Source organism: Carcharodon carcharias, chromosome 5, assembly GCF_017639515.1.
Source record: "Carcharodon carcharias isolate sCarCar2 chromosome 5, sCarCar2.pri, whole genome shotgun sequence".
In the NCBI taxonomy this organism is placed as follows: Eukaryota; Metazoa; Chordata; class Chondrichthyes; order Lamniformes; family Lamnidae; genus Carcharodon; species Carcharodon carcharias.
Genome location: NC_054471.1, coordinates 103,819,825 through 103,830,778, shown reverse-complemented (window position 1 = coordinate 103,830,778; position 10,954 = coordinate 103,819,825).

The window sequence follows — 10,954 nt, the reverse complement described above, 5'->3', positions numbered from 1 at the left end:
TCCGCCCCATTGGCACCTCCCCATGCAAATACAGGAGATCGCAGAATCACAGAATCAGGAGACGAAACATCTGCCCTTTTACCTTCTCCCTTCTCACTTTCCAGGTCCCAAAATACTCCTCCCAGGTCAAACTATGATTTACAAACTTCATTCAATTTGATGTCTGTAATTGCTGCTCATAAAGCTGTCTCCTCTGCATTGGGAAGACCAGGCACAGACTTGGTGACCACTTTGTTGAACCTCTCCATTCAGTCTGCAAGCACGACCCTGAGCTTCTGGTCACTTGCCATTTTATTGCTCTGCTGCCTCCCTCCCCTCTGACCCCCTCCCCACTCTGACATCTCTGTCCTTGGCCCTCATAAGGTAGTGTTGTAGGTGTTATATATATGGACTTTCAAAAGGCATTTGATCAAGTGCCACATAGGAGGCTTAGATGGAGAATGATGGAGTTAAAGGGAAAGTAGTGGAATAGATGCAGAATTGGATCAGTGACAGGAAGAAAAGAGTGGTAGTGGATGGATGTTTTTCAGAGTGGGAATTGGTTGGCAGAGGGGTTCCCCAAGTGTCAGTTCTGGCTCCATTACTCTTTTCACATTTTATAAATGGCACAGACCTAGGTTTAAGGAGCAGCAGCATACAGTTTGCTGATGACACAAAGCTTGACAAAGTAATAGAAAGTGATTAGGATAGTTGTAGACTTCACAATAACATCAGCAGGATGGTGAAACGAGCAGAAACGTGGCAGATGGAGCTCAATGCAGTGAAGTGTGAAGTGATGCACTTTGGCGAGACTGATAAAAAAAGGCAGTACACTATAAATGTCCCCATTCTGAAAAGTGTAAATGAGCAGGGAGACCTTGGTGCCTATATGCACAACTCCTAATAGGTGGTAGGGGAAGTTGTTTAAAAAAGCTTATGGGTAACTTAGGTTTACAAATAGAGGAATAGGATACAAAAGCAAAAAGAAAAATGCTAGAGCTTTCTAAATCACTGGTTTGGTCTCAGATGGAACATTGTGGACAATTCTGTACAGCACACTTCAGAAAAGATGTAAAGGCTTTAGAAAGGGTATGGAGAAGGGTGACCAGGGATATTCCCAGGGATGAGGGACTGCAGTTATGAGGAGATTGAAAAAGATAGGACTGTTCTCTGTGGAACATAGAAGGTTAACAGGTAACTATTTTCAGAGTGAGAAGTTTCGATAGCGTAGATAGAGAAAAGTTATTCCCTCTGGAGATCAGCTGGTGAATATCCAGAAATTGGGTTCAAGATCATTGACAAAAGATTGAGAGGTAAAATTAGGATTTTTTTTCGCTCAGAGTGTTTTTTGGATCTGGAACGCTCTACCTGAAAAGATGGTGGAAGCTAATTCCATAAATAATTTTTAAAGGACATTGGGTAGGCACTTGAGAATGATGAATTTACAGGGCTAGGGACAAGCAGTAGTGGGACTAATCACAAACGCTCTTTCAAAGAGGCAACACAGGCCCAACCGGCTACCTAGCCTCCTCCCCTGCTGTATGTGCCTATCAGTCTGTGATTTACTTGGGGCAATATTTTACTGGTTTGAAATTGTCCCTTAAATGTCACTGAAACAGCAAAGGAAGAACATCGGCATACAGTAGCTGAATTTAAATTTCATAATCAAATACACATGCCAGCAGTGCAAACAGCCAAATGATTTGGTTGTGTTTAAAATTATTACATAGCTCTAAATAATAATAGGAAGTTCGAATGTGTTTGATGTCATGACATTTGTAATTGAAGCTGAGTGCTCTTGGTATTATTTTTAAAATTCATTATTGAGATATGGTGTCGCTGGCATGACTAATATTTATTGTCCATCCCTACTTTCCCTTTAGATTTTTGAGCTCAGTATCAGGTGTGTGAAGGAAAATCATTGCAAGCAGCCATGCAGCATTAACCGTGATTGTGGCGGCCTCTGCTGTTTAAAATCCAGAACTACAATGTACAAGTGGAAAGTTGTAATACTTTCTCCCACCACCATACATTAACAAAATGCTTCATTTAAAAATTAGATAAATACAATCAGCAACTTTGATTTACTTAGATGTATATTTTAATTCTAAAATTTATTTAAAAAAGCTTTCAGTTCAATGTTTAACTGACTAGGAAAACTAAATTACCTCTCAGTATCTAATGTGATCCATACGTGTTAGCTCATTCGTTTTAATTTCAAGTAATGTTAATTATTTATGTAGCCAGCTAATAAAGCCATATAAACAGTGGGAATTATTATAATTAAACAAATCCTCACCATAACTGAACAATTCTTGCTTTTGGAGTTCAGTTTTTGGCTGTAATGCTGGCTGGACTGATAAAACCAATTAAATAGTAGCAAGATTTGACTGCTGCTGTTTGTATTCTGTACTCTTTTGGTTTTGGCTTTTTAATAAAAGGTGTTATGGCCAATTTCACGGGTTTTAAAACTTTCCTCAATTTTATCCAGTGTGCAGCCAATTGAACACAATTTGGTAAGCACCATACATTGATCACATGTCATCAACACACAAAAATCCGAATGCTGCAATCTGCTTGCTGACTGTTAAATTACAACCTACAGTCAGGTTGGCAATCCAGTGGATTGTAAAATGTAAACTTGCAAACTAAACAGTTTAATAATTAAAGAGGTCCAATTTACAGAGAGAGCAACAACCTTTTAGTGAAATCTTCAATTGGCCTCAAACAAAAGAAGCAATCACTCTGTATCTCCCAGAAATTATGCCAAGGGTTGGGAACGTTTTATAGTGATGTTCAGGAATTACTTCAAATGCACTTCAATGGCTATAAAGCGCTTATGTTTTTATCAGTGGCAAACATCAAAATAAGTTAAACTTTTAAATTAAAAGGGCTAAAAATGTACATTATTTACTGGGACTGAGTTTAATGGTTTATCAAGAATGCATACGCCAAAACTTTCAAAAACGAAACCTTGTGATGCTTAGGTTGTCAAAGCTAATTGGGTGAGGAATGATGGACTTGATGTTTTGCTGTCATCCATTTTTATGTAATGTGTGGCATTGGAGATACTGGGATTCATATTTGTTCCCATAATTACACTACACCAGTGACGGCACTTCATTGGCTATAAAATGTTTCAGGGCAGCTTGAGGTCATGAAAGGCGCTATATAAATGCAAGTCCTTTCCTTTGCTTTACATGAGTTCCTATAAACAAGTGGAGCTGAGAGGTGTTTTTGAGGAAACTAAATTAAATGAACATTTTATTTATTCAATAAATTTGTTCAAAAGGGTAAATATGAACAGATAATGGAAAGATATGATGAAAGGTAGAGGTGAGATAGATGGGATCGGAGACCTGTGTGCAGAGTAAACACCAGCAGAGACTAACTGGGCTGACTGGTCTGTTTGTGTACTCTATATTTTTGTGTAATTTTAACTAATATTAAAATATGATGGGACATTCATATTCTAATAAAACCTTTAAGTTAGAAAAAGTTTATAACTTTTCAATGACCGCGTGAAACATTTTAAAATGGAGCTGAATATATTTTGAGCTGCTGAAGCAGTTTACCTTAATGAATGAATTAGCTTTCAATAATTGAATGGGTCGTGCAGCGCTTCTGCTTACGGCTACTTCCAGTGTAACCTGTGTGGTGCCATTCATGCTGGGAAGGGTGCCGTATGTGCTGGGAAGGGTGCCGTACATGCTGGGAAGTATGTCATACGTGCTGGGAAGGGTGTCGTATGTGCTGGGAAGGGTGTCATATGTGCTGGGAAGTATGTCGTACGTGCTGGGAAGGGTGTCGTATGTGCTGGGAAGGGTGTTGTATGTGCTGGGAAGGGTGCTGTACATGCTGGGAAGGGTGTCGTATGTGCTGGGAAGGGTGCTGTACATACTGGGAAGGGTGCTGTGCATACTGGGAAGGGTGCTGTGCATACTGGGAAGGGTGTCGTATGTGCTGGGAAGGGTGCTGTACATACTGGGAAGGATACCGTACATGCACTGGAAGCCACGTCAAACCACTATTCCAGCTGCTGCGAAAAACGATTTATAAACTTGGACCATGCATCACGAGTCCCCTACAGCAGAACTCCCCTACACCTTTGCACTCTGGTGAGCTGGCAAATAACTATCCTTTCCCCCTGGCTTGGATACAGCCCACTGGTGCTCCGTTGTTTACCATGTTCTAATCCCAGCTCTTCACCAGCCTCCAATGTAAGCGCAGTGCCAATATCTGAACTAGCGGCTGCTAGTGTAGGATGTGGCCCCTTCATCAGTGCTGTGTTGTCTCTCTCTCTCTTTCTATCCCTCCTCCCCCTCCTTCTCCTCGGGCTGCCGTCACTGAGCAGGTGGCAGTTCTTGAGTGTCTGAAAACAGGAAATCAGAAGGGGACGGTTGCAGTGAGGGAAGGGGGTTGAGCAAGGAGTCCATGGTCACAGCATCAGAAGCTTGTTCATCATGCCAGATATCAGGATGAGGTTGTGTTGGGAGTTGAGGATGGATTTAGGGCCAGTTGTCACTTGATTGGAGGATGTGTCTACTCAGGGCCGTGAGTTTCAGCCATGGGTCTTCCTGTGACTGAACAGGCCGTCTCTTGACCCACAGATCTTTGGTCACATGAGGCAGGCGTCCCATAAGGTAGTGGGATCCGGAGCACAGCGTTTGCTTCCTTTTCTTTCTTTCCCAGCCGTTGCTCTGCCTCATCATGAAGATGCTGGGACTCAGCGTGATGCAGCTTTATGGACAAGATGCCGCCATTTTGAATGATTGGTAGCAAGCTCCCCCCAGTTTTAATGCCAATGCCGCTGCACCTCAAGAGAGCTTCAGGGCGTCTTTGAAATGTTTTCTTTGTCCATTTGAGAGTTGAGAACAGGACCTGGTGGGGGAGATGCTTTTTGGCAATCCAGACAGAGTGTCCAGTCCATCAAAGTTAATTTTGCAGGAGTTGCTTGTAGAATGAATGCTTGTAGAACTGGCTTCAAGAAGGACACGAGCATTTGTTCGATGGTCCTCCCATTGAACCCGAGGGATGTGGCAGAGGCTTTACTGATGGAATTTCTCGAAAGCTGTTATGGGCAGGATTTTCTGGTTCTCAAGCAGGCGCAGTGGGCGGGCCTGGGAGCGGCCGGGAAACAGGCCGTCGCCCGTGATCGGCCCTGGGCCGCGATTTCATGTTGGCTGGCCAATTAATGGTCAGCCAGCGTGAAAGACACGCTGAGGAGCTCAGCACTGTTGGGGTGGAGGCAGGAGGAGGATGGGCACTGCAGTCTGTGCATGCATGAGGGAGCGCGCAATGAAAGCTCCCTGAGGGAGCCCACTCTTAGGGGGCTGAAGAATTGTGGATACAAAAATAAAGATTTTAAAAATGAGAGAAACATGTCCCCACATGTGACTCAGTCGCATGAACAGGGACATATTAAAAATGATGTGTTAAATTCTTTATTTCTTTTTAATTATGCTGGAAACCTAATCCTGCCTGTGGATGGTGTTGCATAAAAAGTCCAAAGGCTGATTCGCCCGCCTGCCAACTGTAAGGTTGGATGGGCAGCGAAAAATAGATTTCAGTTATTTGTTTATGGTCTTCAATGGGTCTCTTAATTGTTGGCGGGCTCTCGCGCGCACCCACCCACTGAAATATCGTGCGAGTGCGCTATGACATCGGGACACCCGCCCAAAGTCTTTGCGTGTGATTTCATGCCCTATTGGGTCAGAAATGCGTTTGCCCGTGGCACGTAAAATCCTGCCCTATGTCTCACTGATACACAGTCCAGGCTTCACTGCAGTACAGGAGTGTAGTGATGACAACTGCTCTGTATTCGAGAACTTTTATTGACTTATGAAGAAGGCCTTTGTTGTCAAACACTCACTGTCTAGTTTGTAGGACCGGCACAGCTAATTCAGTGTTGGATCTCCTCGTCAATGGTGGCCTTTTGAGAGAGGTGGTTGCCAAGGTATGGGAAGTGTTCAACATATTCCAGAGTCTCTCTTTTAATATATATGGCAGGTGGAATATTGGGCTGACCAGGTCTGGGTTGACATGAGTTTTGTTTTGGCAACATTCAGGCCAAGTTTCTTGTTTGCAGAATTGAAGAGATTGAGAGTAGCTTGCAAATCTGGTGCAGACTGAGGAACATACTGTCATCCTCTGTGTTCCCAGCACTAATGGATGCTCCAGGCTCTGTCACAGCTGGCCCCATGATGCTGAGAACCATCTTCTCTGTAGTGCAGGAAATGCAGGACTCTTGTCCCTCACCAGTTTTTCTCAGCTTCCTTCTACTGGGTGCCATCATGTCCTGTGAGAAAGAGGCAAGAATGTCAGTGTTTGCGCTGCCCTTGACCTTCATGGAAACATAGCGCCTCTCCTCCTGCCCACTTCCATGCCTAAGGCTTCCAGTACCATCTCAAAGAACCTAGGAGCCCTCTCTGTGCGCCATTTTCCTTGTTTAGAATTGCAGCAATAGCACTTGGCAGCAGCCTCCCGTGACTCATTGCAGCTTCCCTTTAAGAGTGTCAGACAGCCTTTAAGAAGAGCAGGCTGGCTATCTCGACTTGCCCAACACTACAGTCTTGTAAATGAGAAGTTTGTGTGTGTGGGAAGGTCGTGAACTGCCTAAATCTCTACAACTTGGATGCATGGCCCCTAAATTTCAAAAGGGCTTTTCCTGATGTCCTGCCCCCTGCCATTAATTTGGTGGTAAAATGAGCAGAAACCCCTGTGAAAATCTTATGGAAATGGGGGAGGCATACGTGTAAGCTAGGGCTCTATGGTATACGAGAAACACAAAAACTGTTGTTAGTTGCACTTCAATATTCTGCATTCATCCACAATGTCCACATGGAAGATCAGTGATGAAGCTTCACTTCTGCTCTTGTGGAATTCTTTTCCAGATAGTATTGTCACCGACCACTTTGTTCTGTGTATGCTGGAGAGCAAATACAGTTGACTCACATTTGGTGAATTTGGTGACGAGAAGTATCCATTAGCCTATGGAAATCTCTGTTTTTCTTTCAGGCTGCAGTTACTCCATTTATATTGTGCTACCTGACCCACAAAAATAAAGACAAATAGCCTTTTGGTAGTACAGAGCTTGAGTATTGCTGAAAAAAGACATGTCAAAGCTTTTAGTCTTGCACTCATCAGGACACTTTGGAAGAATACCAATATAGTCCACTTACCAACCAAGTCTACTTGCCAATGAATCATCACTTTCTTCAAATACAGTATAAATTGTTGTTTTGCCCATATATTGGTATTCTTGCAGAGCATCCTGATGAGTGCCAGATGAAAAGCTTCGACATGGCTCTTTTTCAGCAATATTCAAAAATAAAAGCACTCTCATATCATTTTTGACAAAGATTTTCATTAAAAAAATAATGTTACAAATACGATTTAAAACAAGAAATGAATGGGCACTGAACCAGCCACAGATCAGAAATGGGAAGATATGAATAGGCTCCTCAATATCAATTGCACCGGCATCTACAAATTAGCGTGAAATTATTGGATCAGAAATTGTAATGCAATCTGCTTTGACTCTCAAGTGAACACTTGTCTCACAGTCATATATCAAACTATCCTCCTTTGTTTCAGATCAGAGTGAGAATAGAAGTCGTATAGGAAACAAAAGATGATTCTATTGAATAATAAAAAAAAACTAAATTGGCTTCAGCTAAGAAAGTAATGATCTTCCTATTTCTGACCTGTGGCAGATGTTTGAAGTGCACACTTGGTGATGAAAGGGATAAGCTGCTGTGATACCATAGCAGGATACAGCTGTTAAGTGTTTCATGTAAACAACTCAGGAAGGCATTTTCAGCCATGCATAGATAGCAGTGATGCTTCAAGACCTGACATTTGAATCTTATAGACAGAAAATGGTTACCTGGCATCTCAAGCATTCGAACAACACTAAGGCTGTCATGTTGATAAAGAATACAATTACTTTGGCTGTCATCAAGTATGAGGCTTGTGCTGTTAAACCATTAATTTTATAAAGCAAACACAGATGATGAGAGGTAAATTGTCTCTTGTTGTGCTGGTCACCAATGCTTTCTGATAGATGTGTTTGAAACCAGGGATTCAAAACTTCATTGGTAGGGCTCAGTTAAGGAATGGACTCGTTCATCAAGGCAGCTGTTAAGTCCAATAAACTTGTGTTAACATTATCCACAATCCCATTTAATTTTATATCAAAACACTTTGGAGGTAAATGGAAATGACTGACCTTTATCAAGAGTTCCTAGTACTGGAAAGGCAACTGCACCTTTTCGACTGGTTGTTTCACACAGTGGGTGCTTTTGAAACAGATTGAGCAACATTTTTTGAGATGAGTTTGGGAACTAAAAAGCGAAAATAAGGAAGGGGCAGATATGAAAATGGGCAAATGAACAGCAGAAATTGACAGCAATATCAAACCCCGCCATAATTTAAGACAGTACGATGAAGAGGAAGCTACAGAAGGAATAATCTCACGTTTATACAGCAGTTTATTGTTAATAAAATAACATTCATACTCTACAGGAACTCACTTTAAAATGTTTCATCTTTAATCTTTGTCAGTACACAAAATATTTAAGATCGTGATCCCACCTTCTTGGCTTTGCACAGGACCCACTGGGAACATCTCCTTTTGTGGGTTTGATGTCACATTTTGTTTTATAATGCTCCTGTGTAGCTCATTCTGGTTTTATTATACTGAAGATGCTTTATAAATGTAAGTTGCTATTGTTCCATTGAGGAAAGCAATGAAATTCTGGCTGTTGAATTTGATCAGAAGGATCCGGCCATTGATAATACTTATGGTGTCCACATCGGGCCAACCAGGCTAGCCAAACATTGAGCTGGATTTTTCGTTTGAGGCATGAATTGAGAGTGGGTACTTTTCCCCACATTGCGAACCTGACTCCTGCCTGGCAGTGCTTGCCCCATGTTACTTTCAACATGGGTGGCGGGAACCTGCTGGAGTTGGAGCCATTGTCCCCTGAAGCAGGCCCGAGGCGGGCAGATGCCGAAGTGGGCGGGTTAGAAGGCACGTCTTGGTTTCCTGGGACATTGGCCCTCATTTGTACATGAATGTTAGGTACCCTAGATTTCATTGTTCACCAGCCTCAACATTCACCAGCACCTGCTCCCTTCGTACCACCATGCCCCCATATCCCCATGCCCCCCATGCTCTTATGCTCCCATATCCCCCATGCCTCCCATATCCACTCATCCAGTATCCACTGTGGACAGAACTCATGAGCCCGTTAATAACATGGGGAAATTTTTGAAACTGTCAAAATAAACAAACAGCTGTTCAACTCCACTTGAACAAAACCCTAATCCAATAAAACACATGGTTGAAAGGTCCAAGGAATACTCTGATACAAAATTTCAACACTTGGAGTCCAGATGCAATATTCAAGTGGTTCCTTTATTACGCAAGAGGGGAGCAAACACTGGGCAAACCAGGCATTTCTCCATCGAGGTTCAAATGAGCACAGTTTATATATCTTTTACTATCAGTTACAATTTAATGGTATTAGTTAGACAAAGGCCACAGCACAATGACCTCTAGGTGGGCTGATAATTGTGCTCTTGTACAGTAATTGCAGTGCAGAGACTGGGCATTGTCCTTTTGATAGTGCAAAATGGCCTTCCCCATTTCTTGATCGAGTCATCCCATGTCCCCGCCCGTGTGTATCTCCCATTTCCTAATTGCAAATTTACAGCTGAGCCTTTTATACAAGTTTTTAGTTCTCATGTAAGGCTGTGATTATCTGTGTATGCTTTGGCACCCTAACAGCTGGTCCTGGCTGGCACTTTAAAATAAATCCAAATTTTCTGTATCTTCTGTCCCCCCTTTTGGGTGCGTAACCGTTATGTTAAGCTAGCCAATTAATCTGCGTCTGATGGTTCTGTCATGGCTCTGGTGGTACCGATCTGAGCAAGTACTATGGGCTATGTCATCAATCGGACTTCTCCCCAAGTTTTTAAACTCCCTAATGTCTGAGACTCTTGTCTTTCTGGTGGTGCGCGGCCACCAAGACGGGAGACTGGGAACCTACTACATTAATATTGTGTCCTGTCCCAGCAGCCGTTGTTGCTCCTTTAACGTTATTTTTGTCCTATGTCTAAGGGCTTTCTTCTTACAGGTGCAACATGCTGCAATTCCCCATGCCAATGCTAACACCAGCTGTACTGCGACAAGTATATGAGAGATTATTCTTATCCGGGGTGCACATCCACATTCAGACCCCAGTCCCACACTTGCTCCCATCATGTCTGATTTCTCAAATGCTCTTCCATACCATTGTTTAGCCTTTTAAACATCGCCTGTAATATGTAATACTATTTCACCACCTTTCGTAAGTCACCTTTAATCTTTGTTAGACTTTTGGGAAGATGGGGAACTGGGGCCTGCTTAGGTTCTTCATACTGTTCCAGGGTATTGTGGGGCTTGTCGGAGGCATTGACTGAGACCTGACCCCTTTGTTGGATGTACACCATTCACGTGTGTCCAATAGTAACGGGGAGCCGGGGTTTAAAGCAGAGGTTGGGGGTGGTGATGTTGCAGTGTAGGCTCCCGTACGTGTATGACTGCTCAGTACTTGTCACACAGTATTCCCCCTTTCCCTCGTATCCTGAGCAGGTATGATGTTTTTTTCTGTGGGTAATTTCTAACATACAACCCTCCATTCAGTTGTACCTGCATTCGTCCAGCATCCCTCACCTGACTGGATGGTGGCAAATCATGAGACTACCTTTCCTTCTGCACCCGCTCAGTGATACCCCTTGTATGCCCTCATTCTGGTGTATGGCATGCATGTCTATGGGGTAGTAGGGGAGTCATTGTCTCGGATTAACCCAATGTTGGTACTGAGGGTGCGGGCCTGTGTCTGCTGTGACTGAAGGGATTGCCCAAACCATGCCTATCACATTCATTTGGTTTGTGGTGCACTTCTGAATCATCGGATACACCCTGGTC